Source organism: Lepisosteus platostomus, chromosome 10 (genome assembly GCF_059453375.1).
Source record: "Lepisosteus platostomus isolate fLepPlt1 chromosome 10, fLepPlt1.hap1, whole genome shotgun sequence".
Classification (NCBI taxonomy): domain Eukaryota; kingdom Metazoa; phylum Chordata; class Actinopteri; order Semionotiformes; family Lepisosteidae; genus Lepisosteus; species Lepisosteus platostomus.
Window position 1 is genome coordinate 38707443 of NC_142620.1, and position 16813 is coordinate 38724255.

General features: G+C 36.4%; 1 long non-coding RNA gene across 1 annotated transcript in view; it reads right to left on the minus strand.

Annotated features, from left to right (window-relative positions):
* LOC148653673 (uncharacterized) overlaps positions 1 to 14170 on the minus strand; it is a 39063-nt gene extending 24893 nt beyond the window's left edge. Inside the window, exon 1 of the long non-coding RNA XR_015941730.1 lies at positions 14017 to 14170. This is a non-coding gene — a long non-coding RNA (uncharacterized LOC148653673). The remainder of the gene's footprint in view (positions 1 to 14016) is intronic.
* Between the last annotated feature and the right edge of the window lie 2643 nt (positions 14171 to 16813).

The window sequence follows — 16813 nt, forward strand, 5'->3', positions numbered from 1 at the left end:
GATTTGTCTAGTTTTTTTGTTTTAGAGCTTAAATACTCTTTATGTTTATTACTCTTGTTCTCCCTTATTTGTATTCCTGGCTCACTTGTGTTTTAATGTGAACTTTTGTGTATAAGGTTACTTTCGGTTGTTGGGTACACTTTACACACTTAGTTGATTTTGTTTTAGTAACACTAGTTTAGTACGGGTGAGTGCCATTTGTCTTGTATGGTTTTGGGTAGTCAGGGGAGGATAGTTAGACTGTTGAAGACGCCGAAGACCGTGTGTTTTTGGTTTTCTTTTGCAGTCAGGTTAGCTTTCCCTCACGTTCCTAGCCAGCTCCATTTTGTTTGTTATTTTCTTTTCTTTGGCACTACTCTAGTTCCTTACCCTTGTTATCACGCTTCCTAGTCCCTCACCAAAACCCACCTGCTTCCAAAATAATTATCCTAAATGTTACACCCCTTTACCCCTAGACACTGTGGGCCGTAATAATACATAACACCTCTCCTCTACTGTCTTTCCTAGCTCTCCAGAACAGTGAGTATATGCTATTATTTCATTCATTTCCATCATTTTGTTTGACATTTTTATGTCATGTTATGTCATTCCATAACATCATAATTGCCTGCTAATGCAGTATCTTCTACATCCTGTAATTTGTTTCTAATACACCTAGCATTTAAGTATGAGAATTTGTTCTCCCTTTGTCTCTGTTTTTAACCTCCTTTTAACCATTTAACCTCCTTTTTGATTTCCTTTGGGTTCTCCCACCTTCTAGTTTAAGCAGTACAAGCTGCATATCTATGATTCTGTCCCATTTCTCTTATAAACTGACAAAGACTTATATGTCATCTCAGTTTATATAACAAATTTTCAATAGGGTTAATGTCTAGAGATTATGGCACCACAGCATTCTCAGCTTTCAAGATCTCATCTCACAAATACAATAAGCCACTGTTACAGCATGTAAGAGCAGCATGTCATGACATTATCATACCAGAATGTTTACCCAAACTATAACACTTAGGCATCAAGATCGATCTTGGGCTATAATTAATGGAATTTGGCTATAAGGTCTTGTCAGGTTGAATATCTCAGAAAGCATCAGTAACTATGACACATACATTACAGTATACATATTTATATACATACTGTATGTAAAGACATAATAATACCAACAGCATAAGTGCATTGTTGTCTTGATAAGTGGGGGATAATGATTTCATGTGTTTTTCTTGTTTTACTGACATGAAATTCAACAGGTTAAATAGTCTCATCACCTATGCCCAATCAACTCATTTATAAGGTGGCTCAGTGTTTGAGCAACAGTCACTTGAGTATATCACAATCAGTCCTGAATGCTCAGTTAGTCAAATTTACACCATTTTTTAATCAATAGCCAAAATCTGTGTGCTAGATTTTTCTAAAACATCAATAAAGTGGTTTAATACTCACAATACAGCTCTATGCAAAAGTATTCAGCACAATTTTCCAATTTTGTCACTTTAAAGCTTGTGAGCATAATACTTTGAAGTAGCGATGTTTTATAAATGCACAAATTATTCTACACATTCAAAGCAAAACACAAAAAGAATGAACAGAGAATTATGAAATATGAAAGAAAAATAGAAGTTATGTTTGCATAAGTATTCAAAACATTTGCCATGGCAAATCTAAATGGAATTATAACAAAATTATAATAAACAATTCTGGAGGAATCAATCTCGAGATCCTAATCTCGAACACATCTGTTTGCCTGCGTATATAAGTCTAGCATCCAGGAATTTCCATAGGGCATCTCTCACATATGGCGCACATCCTCACATGTCTTGAATTCCATATTGTTGAGACCTTATCTTCATTGCGTTCATCCAGGACTCAGCCGCTCTCCTGTCTGCTGCCTCAATGCTTCACTCAAAAGTTAGCAGCCACCATGCTCTCTGGTTCTTTTTCCACCTGTTCGCCAATCACGTGCTGGCACCTGCAGCATACAAGCTTCTCAGGTACCGCATCCAAACACACTTGCTCATAGAAGTGCAAGCCTGGATCTTATTTATTCTGTCAGTTGTTATCCACACATATTTGGCTTAACAAAATCTGCTCAGTTTCAGTTAAACCACACCCAAACTGATTCCCTCTCAGCTCAGTGCTTTGAACTCTGCATCTGTGTTTTGGGGGATTCTTTTGGGGGGGGGGGCTGAGCAGCCTCGTCTTCAAGGTGAGTCTGCCAATCTTCCTCATCCAGGCAAGCTACCCTAAACATATGCTGCATTTTTCATCTCTATTGCATTTATTAGGATCTAACCAAACTACTAAAATGGAATTATAACAAGGTTCCATCCTATCCTATTTTCTAACCGTTCACTGCTGATGAGGGTTGCAGTGGTAACAAGCAAAGCAGAGCAGACCAAGCTTGCCTTTTCCCAGCAACAATCTCCAGCTCCTCCCAAGGAACTCCAAGGTGTTACCAGGCTAACAAACTAGAGGTGTTATATCAGATATAATTAGTCTGTCTTGTCCTGGGTCTTCCCCATGCCTGGAACACAACCAGCGAGATGTGCCCAATTCTCAACAGATGCCCTAGTCACCTCACCTGGTTCCTCTCAATCCAGAGGAGCAGCGACTATACTCCATGCTCCTTCTAGATTTCCAAGACCCTCTACCTGTTGCAGAGAGTAAGCCCAGCAAACCTACAGAGATACCTCTTTTCCAGATCTTATACCCACAATCTCATTCTTTCGGTCACTATCCAAAGTTCATGACCATGGATTCATAGATTGACTGGTGAACCGAGAGCTTCATCTGAAAATTGATGATCCCCTCTAGCCTCACTCATGAACAAGACCCTGAGTACTTAAACTCCAGCACTTGGAACAGCTGTTCCCCCCTTGCCTGCAGAGAGCAAAACACTCCAAGAATGAGGGTAGATCCTAGTCTCACACACATCTACTCTCCTGCACATATAAATCTCACATCAGGAGCTACCCACAGCACATTTCTCTTATACCCCTCCCACCACCCTATCTAGACCTCTACTGCAACTTCCTGGCTCAATCTTGGCTATACAGAGGAATTGGTCTAGGTAACCTCATCCTTAAGGTGTTTCCCTGAACCTGGCAAGCAACACCAAACATACTCTGCATATTTAGTTTTTTATTGCATTTATTAGGATCTAATTGAACTGAAATTAATTAAGGGGCACAAAATTACCTTACCCAGCCACACAATTAGTAAAATGTCTGTGTACAATAATAGTGCCTCACTTGATTTCAGAATAAATACACCTGTCTTTATAAAATCCCTCAGTCTGGTAGTGTATTTCAAGCAAAGATTCAACTATGAAAACCAAAGAAAGTTTCAAAGCAACTAAGAGATAAAGTTGTAGCATGGCACAGATCAGAGAAGGGTAAACAAAATTAAAGATCCCTTTGAACATACTGAATGAGTCAATCAATAAGAAACGAAGGTGTATCATAGTATTCAGAACCACGTAATCAGACTATCCCTTCAAACTGAACCAATAGTGAATTTAAAAAAGTCACAGAATTCAATGACTGAAATGAGAGAAAATATCCTTAAGTCAAAGTTGGCCAGCAGAGTGAAATAAAAAACTGTTACTAAAAAAAATCTCAAACCTCAAAATGTCAATTGCAACAGACAGAAAGTTTAAGTGATATTGTAAATGTGGCAAAATTTGTTTTGTGGTCAGACAAGTAACTGCAAAATGTTACATCTAGTGCAAACAACAAAGAGCATCATGGAGTCAACACCATCCTTAATGTCAAGGATAATGGTGGCAGTGTTATGCTGTGGGGCTGCTTCTCATCAGCAAAGACTGCTATATGGAGCAAAGTACAGTCTTAGAGTAACACCTGCTTCAGTTTGCTCAAGACCTAAAACTGGTCTTAACAAAAGTTTACCTTTCAGTAGAAAAATGACCCAAAGCTTCACTGAAGTAGCAAATGAATAAGAAAGTAAATGTCCTTTGGTGTCTGTTAGACTTGAATCATATTGAGATTCTGTGGGAATACTTATAAATACTGTTGTTCATAAGTGATTCTTAAGCACTCTGAAAGAGTTTGAATAAATCAAATACAATCAATAGGAAAAACTGCACTAATATGGTGTGCAAAGTTGGGAGACGTACTCAAAGGGTTGTGACTGTAATTGCAGCAAAATGAGTTTTCATTAGTTTTTACTTCAGTTCACAGGTCTGAATACTTAGGCAATCAACATATTTCATTTTTTCGTCTTTAGTTTTAGCATTTACTGTAACTTATTTTGCCCCTAGAAGTCTTTGATTTGAGCATTCAGGTTTTGCGTAAAAAATATTTTTTAAAAGTTAAAAAATGTTTATGCATAATTTTATAATTTGACAAAATAAGACACCATAGGAATTCGTCTGATTACTTTTCCAAGGCATTATAAGTCTACTATGATTTATATATTTAGTACAGTGGTTCTCAAACTGTGGTACGCGTACCAGCAGTGGTACGTGGAGCGCTGCCAGCTGGTACGCCATATGACCCTGGAACTTTGTTGTGTGCGCTGAAAAATCAGGACGAGTTTTCATAGTTTCTATTTTAATACGTGTCGAATACACAGCCCACGTACTACGATACAGCATGTACTAATACTTGAGTGGACACAGAGAAACAACGTAATTCTATACCACTCTATAGGAGTGTATGCTATGAATGTAAGTGACTAATTGTATTTAAAAAAACTTATCTCCAGCAAATAGAGAGGTAGGAGAATGTGCATGATTTTGGAACAATGCTAATGTTGTAAACACAGGAATGCGTAGAAATGCGTGCTAGGAACGCTGGTAATCTTGTGAGCACAGGAAACTGTGATAGATAACAGAAAAATATTTAAGAACTGTTCTAGGTTAATTTGAGAAAAATACACCGAGCGTCTCTGTGTTTCGCTCCCATGCGCATGAAATAAAAACATATTTTAACTTCTGAGACGGACTCCTGAAACGGTAATGGGGAAAAATACAAGCTTGCGGATTGCTAAAAGGTAAGCCCCACACTATTTTTGAAGAACCTTATTTACCGTTGGCAAAAGAGCTGACACGTATTATGTGTGGAGAAAAAGCTGCTAAACAGCTCGACCTGCTGCCCCCTCTGAAAGACACAGTCACTCATAGAATTATTGAAATGGCGGATGACATCAAAAGTACGCAGGTAGAGCGCGTTAAGATGAGCAGATGCTTTTCACTGCAATTAGATGAGTCTGTAGTCGATTTGGCCATTTCGCTCGTTTACGTTAGATACGAGTTTGAGGGTACGTCCCATGAGGACTTTCTGTTCCCTAAACCTCTACCAACAGAAACTACAGGACAGCACATATTTCAGCTTCTGAATGAATTTATCGAAGAGAATGGAATTGACTGGATAAAATGAGTCGGAGTTTGTACAGACTGTGCTAGAGCGATGACAAGCCGACACAGTGGTGTAGTTGCACGAATTAGAGAGGTTGCTGCAGAAATTAACGTATGCATTGCAACATCCACCGCGAGACCTTTGCTGTCAAGAAAATGCCTGACGATTTAAGGACTCTGTTAGACTCTGTTGTGAATTGTATCAAGGCTCAAAAAATGAATTCACATCTGCTTTGCTCGACTAAACAGGCTCACCCCTCTCACTGAAATGGTGCTTTTTTATTGTTTATTTTTATTTGTTGTTGTTCCTGTTTTTTTTCTGTAAAGGGCTTTGAGAAGCCACCTTTAAAGGCGCTATATCAAATAAAGTTTATTATAATACTTATTATACGTGTATGTGAGCGTGTGCGCATGCGCGCTCATGTTGTTCATTGAGAATTTCTGGGGTTCCTATGAGAAGATGACTTGTAGGTGGTACTTGGATGCTTTGGTTTGATCAGGGGTGGTACTTGGTCCAAAAAGTTTGAGAACCACTGATTTAGTACACTAAAGTCCAATAAATACAAAGACAGCAAAACAAAAACAGCAACCATCTGTATATCAGTCCTAAAAACTAAAAAAATAATTTCAGGATTTCAAGCTGTATCTAGTATCTCTTTATTATTAAAGCATTTTAATTTATTAATTATCTTAAACATGTCAAGCATAACCAAAACTATATAAAAGCAATCAGAGTAGCATGACTTACATATACAGTATATTTTGATTTTGTGTTCTAAGTGTCATGGCTTCTTAACAGAGTTAATTAATGAATTGTATAAGCTTTCCACAAACATTGTATTTAATTCATCAAGTCCCTTCAAGTTTATGAAACTTAATTAAGTCTACACTACATGTGAATTCAATACTTCCAATAAGCACTTTACATGGCATAATAATGATGAATGGATTCACTTTGGGGCAACAGCTGTGTCTGCATGAGTATTTCAGTAAATGTAATGCATGAGGTTTACCTTATCCTGATACAGAGAAGAGTCTAATTACAGTATTAATTATACTAATTGTACAGTATGCCACAATGTGGAAACGGAGGGTAATTTAATTATTCACAGACTTAACAGCTGACAGTAAAAAAATGTAAGACAAAAAAGACATAAGTATACGAGTAAAAATAGAGATTACCCACAACAATTGGCCACCTCCAATGGCAATAACAACTGCACAGTACTGCAACTGACTTGTTCAGTTGTCTTTGGGACAACAAGAGCTCTATGTGATATATAAGTAGTACTGCAGCAGGGCTTATTGATAAGCCAAGTAATTAGGGGTTGTTATGGATCTCCAACGAGCCCACTCTCTGTGATTTCAGTCACAGAATGGCCTAGTGGTCTTTGCATGTGGGAAAGTATGGAAGATGAGTTTATATTCTGGACAAATCACCAACCATGTTTTTCCCAGTTAAAAAGGGTGCACATCACTTCTAACAGTTCTGTTGAACAAACTTGGCTGACTAGCAACAGAACGATATGACCAGCTCAACTGTTGTCTAAACAATGGGACTAAACAATATTTAGTGAAGTGCCAAGTGCCAAGTCAGATCAAGACAGAATTCTGCCTAAGGCCCAGCCTGCAGCCAGGACCATGTGAGCAGCTAGCTGCCACCATTTACCCACTTGATCACCAGAGCAATATAGTTTGACTTTCTTTCACACACTTAAATATTAATATTCAGCAGTAGTCTCTCCCTTTTTGTGTGACTCACCTTGACCAAGCTGTCACCACCTTGTGCACAGGCTTTTGTTAGCTCACTCCTAACCCAGACATCTCCCTGGACAGAACTGACTGCCAGAACAAGGTTACAGCAGGATCCATGTCTCTCTCTGCCTGATACCTGAAGCTGCCTCAAGAATGTCTTTCTGTGCTGTGGGTGTTACGAAGTCACTGCTGAGGATGAATATAATTCAGTTTTCAACGTTATTAATCTTGAGAATTCAATGTCATGATTGTAGTCCCTCCCCCTTAAGGGCGCTCTGGCTCTTTCACTTTGGACTTGATTTTGTGCACCTGCCCCCTGTTTCAGCCTCCTCCCAGCCCACCTTAAAAGCCAGACGCCCACTCAGTTTGGGGCTCTGCATTGATTCCCGTATCGTGCAAGCCCGGGACTTGGATGCGCCTGGCTCCGTGATGGTTTTATTTTCCATTCCTGTTCCCCCCAGTTCTGATCCGGTTCCTGTTTTTATCCTGTTTAGTATCAGATGGACCACCAGGCTTTGGACTTTGCCCGTTTTGGATTCCCCGTTTGGACTACTTCTGGATTGTTTGCCCCGGACTCACCCCCTAGACACCTGCGCACTTTGGACACGCCCCCCATTTTCATTCCCGACTCCTGCATACCTTTTTCCCCTGCATTTTCCTCACTCCATTCAACTGTTATCCTAACACATGTTGATATCAATTTAATTAATCTAAGTACTAGTATCTACTTATGGTTAACTGAATCTTGATTACATTAATGAGACGGATTAGCGAGTTAGTGTAACCCATGGTATACTAAAAGCATAATTCTTGTTTTTACGTAACTTTCTTAATATCTGCTATAAATTGATAATCCTCAGTTAACGAACAGCTGTTTGTATCGAGACAGGCTCTCACATATTTACCCTGAATGCTAAATGTATTCATGTGTTATGAATTCTTGTGAGGACTCCTTATTGTTCTGTTGATTGATTCCTAATAGTCAAGGTAAATGTACACAATTTACTGTTACAAGTAAATATTATGCCAGTAAATGTATACAATCCCCTACAGTTGCGACATTCCAGCCAAAACATCCTAAATGCACTCAGTAGGGTCGAGATCTTTCAACTGCAAACTGGGTTTGACTGTTGCTTTATGCAATGCATTTGAGTAATTTTCTCCACCCATCCTATACCTCTTGTCAAGTTACATATTTTATCTGTTTTCTTATCTACTGTATTTTATTTCTTATAAAATGTAGTCCACTATTATTTTACTATCCTCTGGAAACATGAATTGTACCATATGAAGGTCGATTCCCACTGCTTTGAACATGACAGGTCATTTATTTTTATCTAATATTTTATTAGTGCACATATATGTTGTAACACTCAAAACATTGTACAGTAAGATGTCCAGTGAGATACTATAAAGAGATAGTGATTTTGGTGAGTTTTATGCTCCAGCTATACAGCATTTATTAGAGAAAGAAGCATGGATGGCATTTAGCATACTGCAGATCATATGTAGCCATGTCACCGCCAGACATTTCAGTGTGTCACAGTCGATCTGATTTACCTAGTAGTGGGAATACCCTTGTCTATCACCAGGACTGACTAGCAAAACCCTGAGAAACTGGTCCTTGAATTCTGCAAATTGTACCAATACCTCTAGCAGTATACAGGAGTACATGTCTCCACCATGACAGTGAAAAAGCATCAGTGTAGTGGTCAGATTGTGTCTCAGTGATCTTAGACGGAGTATAAAACAGCTACTACTAATAATAATAATTGCTTACACTTATATAACACTTTTCTGGACACTCCACTCAAAACGCTTTACAGGTAATGAGGATCCCTTCCACCACCACCAATGTGCAGCATCCACCTGGATGATGTGACACCAGCCATAGTGTGCCAGAATGCTAACCACACATCAGCTATTATTGGGGAGGAGAACAGAGTAATGAAGCCACTTCATAGATGGGGATTATTAGGAGGCCATGATTGGCAAGGACTAATGGGAAATGTAGCCAGGATGCCAGGGTTACACCCCTACTCTTTCTGAGAAATGCCCTGGGATTTTTAATGACCACAGAGAGTCAGGACCTTGGTTTTACGTCTCAACCGAAGAACGTCACATTTTTTACAGTAAAGTGTCCCTGTCACTATACTGGGGCTTTAGGACCCACATGGACCGCAGGGTGAGCACCCCCTGCTGGCCCCACTAACACCTCTTCCAGCAGCTAACACTACGAAAGAGCAACCAACTGCTTTGGAACACTTCCAGAGATGTCACACCCAGACCTTACCATGAGTATTGGCAGTATTGTATTTCTCCAAGAGGAATGGAACCATAATCCCCATCAGGTGATGACTCAACAGAAGCATGAGACATTGCTGTCAGAGAGGAGCCAACACCATACTGATTCAGAATGATTTGGATGTGTCTACTTATTCAGAATGAAATATAGCCTTGATTTTTAACCCCATGGGAGACTAAAAGCATTGTCCTTATTTTTATGTATCTCTTCCAGTCACAGATAGGCTGCCATTCCCTCAGCTATGCAAGCATCCCTAAATTCTTTTTACATTTCAACTCTTTTGTCACATTCAGTACCACCTAACAAAACTATTGGATTTTATGTTAAATATCTATGGTATCATATATTTTAATTAATCATGTTTTGTGTCTTTTTGTCCCCACAAAAGTTTTCAAACAACTGTAACATATAGGCTGGCATGCTTTCTTTGTTATGAAATATACAGTAGCAAAGTACAGAACAAAGATGTATTGCATCAAATGTTAACATTTTGTTTTATATTCCACTTGTATTTTATGTACTAACATGGGACTTCAAATGGCAAATTGAAAAGTTTCAAATTATGCATGGAAAGTTTCTGCTCTTAAAAAGGAGATTTATTTTTTAGCGATGAAAATAGAAGGCACAGTAGGCTAGAATGCATTTTGCCCTTGATCTTTTGTCTTACAAACAAATGTTATATAAATGTTGTGAACAAAACTTTTCTCAGTACAATGAACACTGAATGTTCTCAAAGGAAATTCTACCATATCCTTTTTTTTTCTTTTTTCTTTGTCAGAGACCTTTATTGTTCTTTCCTAGAAGACCCTGTTTTTTCAGGAGCTCAGGATGTGCCAAGTAAAACTGCTTCCACTGCCTGGACATCAGTCAGTAAAGCACTGCTGGCAAAATCTTGCAGTAATCAGTTCAAAGAGTTTTTCTGAAATCGCTACTAATGCTTTTCACTTCTTTTTATATCTTCATATAAACACCAGACTTAATGTATCTTATAGTTACAGGATTTACTCATGTTGCATAAACACACAATCAAATCACCTATAAATAAATACAAGATCTTACTTTAAATTTCCATAAACCCAGGAACATTGGTCTTGTATTTAAGACTAATCTTTCACTAAATTACCACTTTCTCATTTTTCATCACTTTAGTTTGTCCATTTAAGATAGTTATATTTAAATATATTTTGAAAAAATATTCAGATTAATCTTTGCAAAGCTACTTTATTCTTTCTTCAGCAAAAATATTATTATTGATACATTGCATTGCTTTTCTCCACTTGATTTTGTACTGCCTTACCCTAATGTGGAAAAAAATAAAATTCTGGGCCTGTTTTAAATGTAAATTTTGTCATATTTTTTCTTAACAATTGAGCATTTTTTTCCCTTTCTTTAGTGTACCCTCCCCATGACATCCAAAGCGTTGTGCTTTTATGATTTCACTGTGTTCCGGATAATTAATTCAACTCATAACATGAACATGATAACACAAACCCTCGTGCAGTGCAGCACAGCCTGTGAAAGATTATAACATATACTGGGCAAGAGCATTAGTAAAAGCTGAATGACATTAGCTGTAAAATGTATTCATGCACTACATGATCTGCAAGTTCAACAATAAAGGAATCCACAATAAAGGAATAAAGGAATACAAGTTAGAGGATACAATCTTCCTTCTTTTTTCCTTTGTATCAAAAACAAGATAATGTGGTAGCTGGAAGTTGTTAAGAAATTAATTTTTTGGAGCCATCTAAAACTAACCCACCATTTTCCCCTTCAACAGCTTCCTAGCAGCTTCAAAAATAACAAAATACAAAATAACATATTACAGACAAACAGATCTGGATTTTTTAAAATGGAAAAAAAATTAAATGAAGAGCTTCTGTTAAGTTTTGATTAAGATTAGACTTTTGTTCCACATATTCATAGCAGTACACTAATGTAATAATGAGATATGTCATGTTTGTTTAAATCCAATGCATTTTTGCAAGGCATTTAAAACCAAAATTAAGCATATCTTCCCCATAAAATTAACTATTAATTAAAAAATGAAGACCTTCTAAGTACAGGAGCACAGACTAATGAATTTACTAATTCTACTATTAATTTACTGTTTTAAAAGGGTATCTCTCTGAATCCAAATAATTCTCATGTTGTGTCTCTAAACAGCAGAAACAAAATTTTAATGTTTTCTTGTTTATGTGCCCAACAGGTGCAGAGGCTAAAAATCACTTTTATTTGGCAATATTGCTGTTTTGATTAACCTGTACTCAATAGAAAACTGCATTATTCTCTTTCTTATAGCAGCTCTTATAGAAATCTCACAAGGCAACATTGTGATTCACAATAAACATAGGGAAGTCATTACAATTTCAAAAGACAAACATGAAGATTTCTTTATATCAAAATTTAGACTTCGATTATAAATTTATGTTTCTTTATTATCTCAATATTGATGAAATATTTTTTATCAATATTTGCAGAGTGTTACCTGCAAAATTTTCAAAAGGTTTTTTTCCCCACTAGAGGTAAAGTGTGCATTTTGTGGTATTCTTTATCCACTTAATTTTTATAGAGCTATTTGCATAAACACAATAATTCTTACCAAACATTCTTTGCTTCTTTAGACACCAGCAGTAACTAAGACAGCAGGGTGTTTGCTATTTCTATTCAACCAGTTTGAAATTGCATAAAAAGCCAATAAAATAGAGGTCTGCAACTGGCATTAAGTGAATTCAAAACGTTTCTGAGAGAAAGCACTCTCTAGAGCTTGGGCTTTCATACTTTTCTGGTTAGAAGACTATTTTTCAAGAGGTCATGCTCAATAATAATTGTGCAAAAAAACTCAGCTGAAACATTTGATCATTGTAAATAAATGTATTTCAAAGCCAGACTTAAATTAAAACCAACCATAAATATTGTCACAGAAAATACATTTTGTATGAGTGTACTGTAGGCATACTAATACTATTACTCTTCATACTATTAGACTGTTTCTGGGGACCAGATCCCCCGTTTAAAACCACTCCCCTAGAGATCTCAGTGATAATCTCCATTATACATAGAAATCCTATTCATTCTATAGTTTCAAACAAGTCTTTCACAAGTGATGTAAAGGAAATTAGCATGTGATGATATACAGTAGCATGTGATGCTGGAAATAGAGCTTTTCAGATTGTGTTACTCTCAGCAAGAGGTTTATTCAAGGGTGAAGTACTTGTCATACGTGTCTTGAAGATCTAATAGAAGGGGATTGTAAAATAATCATCCATTACAATCAAAGTATCTCCTAAGCCATTCTGAATTCTGTTTTAAGATTGAAGGAATGCCACAGTGATTTAAAATGTATAATATAATTGCAAGAAGAATGGGAATGCACTAATTCATTTCTGGACACCATTAACATTTAAAATATATATTTTGTAGTAAATGCCAAGTGACACTAAAGTTCATTTTTTGAATATACAAAATGACAATTAACAACATGCAGATTCAAAATGTTTTACATAAGAGTGAAGAAAAATAAGTGAGCCTTAATGAAATTGCTCACAGCAGGCACTCCATATTTGACATACACAATTCTTAAATGTACTTAGAATCTCATCCTTTACATTACTGTAATTTTCATCAATTACTTCCTTGTAAATTTCCTTGTTTATTTAAAAGGATTCCATATGCATAAAACACAACATCTATAACAATACAGAAAAGTAAAATGATCTCAAGGTCACGCAATAATAAGCCATTCTTCAAAATATGTCTGATTATGAGTTATCATCAAATATGCCTATAAAGAGATGTCATTTTTGAAATAAAGAACAAAATTGAAGTAAAATCCAGAACTGTCTGGCTCAAACGTGTTCAAAAATAATGTCGGCAGACACTGGATTAGAACAATGTAAAGGCATACCAAAAAAGAGATGAGATAAAAAAGACCATCTTTCACAAAAAACCCAGAGCACTCCCTGTAATCAAGTTTGACATTTGCATAGTAGTTACAGTATGTTTGGCACTGAACATTTTTTTCATTGCCTTATACTATATCAGTCTTACAAAGCTTTTTTTCATCCACAGGATATTAACTTAACTTGCATTATGCATGCAGTTGAGAAATATATAACATATTGAAGCAAAAGCTAAGTATGTCTGCAGCAAGATCCTACTATCCTATTATACTATCCTATAAATGATGTTTTATCTTTATTCTACACAACACGTTTTTAAGTAACGCCCCTTTAACACCCTTTCAATATGTGTTAGATCTGTACAATCCACACCACAAGCCTTTAACATTCACCTACTGGATTTTGCTTTCACAAATAAGTAATCCAAACTGCTTTGAAGATGTATTTTCCAAAACCACAATACAAACCAGTTAAATATTTTTTCTATTTGTTCAATGGGTGTATGCATTCAGATTTATGAATGTAGACCAAGAGGAAATAAATCCCACTGAGCTGCAAATACAACTTTAAACTGAAAATGACTAAAGATTTCTGTAATATCTAAATGAATCCTTACGTGAATTGAAACACACCATAAATTTAGTTAATACTGTCCTCAAACAGAAGCAGAACTTGACTCTTACCTGGCTAGTTGTTATAACAGCACGTTCTCATACAATGGTTTGCATTCCTTACTGTGAATGATTTGTGTGAACAAAACTATGATGATAAACATGTGTTTTTGTGATGTTAATTACAGATTATTTTAGAGGACTCTAACCTGTTTCCTTTTCCCCATTGCCCTTGGTCTGCTGACAAATATTTCCATGGTCCCTTAAAAAAATACTTTCCTCTCTGAAAGGAAATTCCTGATAAGTGCTTTCCGTTGTACTCCCTTTAACATTTACATTACACAGCTAGGACCCCAGAGATCACTTCCTGTGTTTCCACCTTTTAAAAAAAAAACCTAATGAAAAGACACAGCCAGCTTCCTTCTCTTATACTCTGCATTATCAACACCTCAAATAAGATTCAGTACAAAGCCTTTAAATATTCAAAGGTCTTTTAGCTGACACCTAAACATGGGAAGCCAAGAACAGCTAAGAATTTTAAAAAATGAAATTTTTGAAAATATCAAATCTTTTCAAAAAATATAAAAAACATATTTTTTACTATTTGATCATTTATATGATGCCTACGTCATTCTAATAAAAGCTAACCATCACGGCTCCAGATTGTATGATAGATAAACTAAGCCTCGGTGGATTACCCTGTAGCACCTACTGGGGAGTAACTGAAGTTAAAAATTGATCTCACGTCAGGGCTCAAGTCCCTTTCCAGTCTGCAGGCTGAACCAGGGAGTAAGAAACAAAGAGAAGAAACATCATTAAGCATCACAATTCTCTGCTTTTGGGTTGTGCCACAGGTTCATGTCAAAGACCATCTGTAGACTTTAACAGTTTTTGCCAGCCTGCCGTGTCAAAATACATTAGTGATGCCACCACTGTTCAATTGAAGGGTGTTTGTAATTTCATGTGTGTTGCCTTTCCACCCCCTTGGAGCATCGCTGCAAATTGCAGCCATGAAGTTAGGCAATTCTTTTTCTCACACCACCATGTACATAGACTTGCTTGTAGACATGAGTCTTGCAGAAAAACACCAACAAATTGATATAAAACTACCAATCTTTCTGTGCCATTTTGAGAATGCAAATAATTTATTTCTCTCTATCTTTGCTAATTCATGAGCATCAAGATATTAATTTCTTTCATGTCACAAATAGCATGCTATCATTTTAGCCGTTAGGTTCATTATTTCAATTATAGACTTGGCATTTGGAAGTGCAAATCTGGAGGTGCAGTGGATAACACTTGATGATTTCCTTATATTATTTTACTTGTATTTCTATTTATTCGATTAATGTACTTCTAAAGAAATTTGAAACATCCAAACATAGCTCTAACTACTACCCCTACTGATAATTAAATTGGAAAAAAAAAACACATTTTCCTCACTATGTGCTCTACAATTGATATCTTTTAAGACAGATACAACTCTTTTACCACTACTGAGGCACTTTGCTGACACTGTGTTATGCTATCACAATACTTGCTGAACAATAATTCTGTTATGCAGACTTTGATTTGGTTTTCATATAGCAAAATAGAAGATGACTTGCTCAGCTGAAAATACTAAGAACATAAGAAAAGTTGGAAATGAGGGGAAAGTATTCACTAGTATACAGTAGGTGATGTAGTCCTTGTAGCAAATTGAACTGAGGGACTCAGTCAAGTGCCTGTTGAAAGAAGCTAGAGTTGAGTTTGAGTTCTTACAATATTGGTAGATATTAAATCTTTTCTTTGAATGCACATCCTGTTTAAAGGAACAGGAACCACATACTGCTGTTCTTAAAAGTTATCCCTACAGGAACTAAATTGTAACTGACCACAGGAAATGTTAGACAGGAACAAAAGGAAATGAGGGGGTTGTGCAAGTCAAGCAGCAACACCTTTTTTTCTTATGTGATAGGTGAATTTTATGGAGGTCATGTTTGCTTTAAGACCTTTAGCCTACATGAATTGTAAAATAAATAAAAAGTATTAAATACACTGCATTGCCAGGAGCATCCTGTGCCCCTCAATGGTCTGCTTCTATTGTTGTTTTATCACTTTGGTTTGCAGAGAAAGACACATAAAAAATGCATTACAAAGTGCTGTTTGAGCAAGGGAAAGACACTGTCATGTCCCGGTTTTTTTTCAAAGCTTTGTGTGATTCAGACCACTTAAGTATGTGTTTTGGCATTGTATTTTTCTCATTTGTTACACACTTCTATCATTTAGGTGATTTTTTTCCATTTTTCTGCACACATTTCCATTCACTGTACACCACCATTAGACCAGTTCGGTTAAAGAAAGTTATGGTTAAAGAAAAGTAAATTATCCAGATATTTAGCACCTTAAAAAAAGGTGCATACTTGTGGATACACCTTTGTGTAGGACCTTGACATGCCTCTCCATGCCCTGATTAAGATCTCCTGCACATTGTCCTACAATTGCAAAATGGCAGTTTTACAAATAGATTTAGAATTCACATTTTTGCACTAATAAATGTTGCATTACTACATGTATTTGATAATGTTTGGAAGCAATTTATGCTGTATTGATCGGTTTCTTTTTGGGAACAACTTGAAATCATTTTGTACATAAATCAAATACAGATAAAAGCAACATTTCCTTCTGCTTTCCTCATCAGTGGTACCTACTGTACATCATATATCCAAGCTTCCTAACAAAAATGTCAGAAGTTAAATCCTACAGAACTGGTATACTGTATATACAGTGTAATAAAGCAATTATAACTTACACTGTTCCTCATCTGATGAACCTTTCAACTGTTTTTGACAAATTACATGTTTTTTGCCTAAGACATAAACAAACTTAT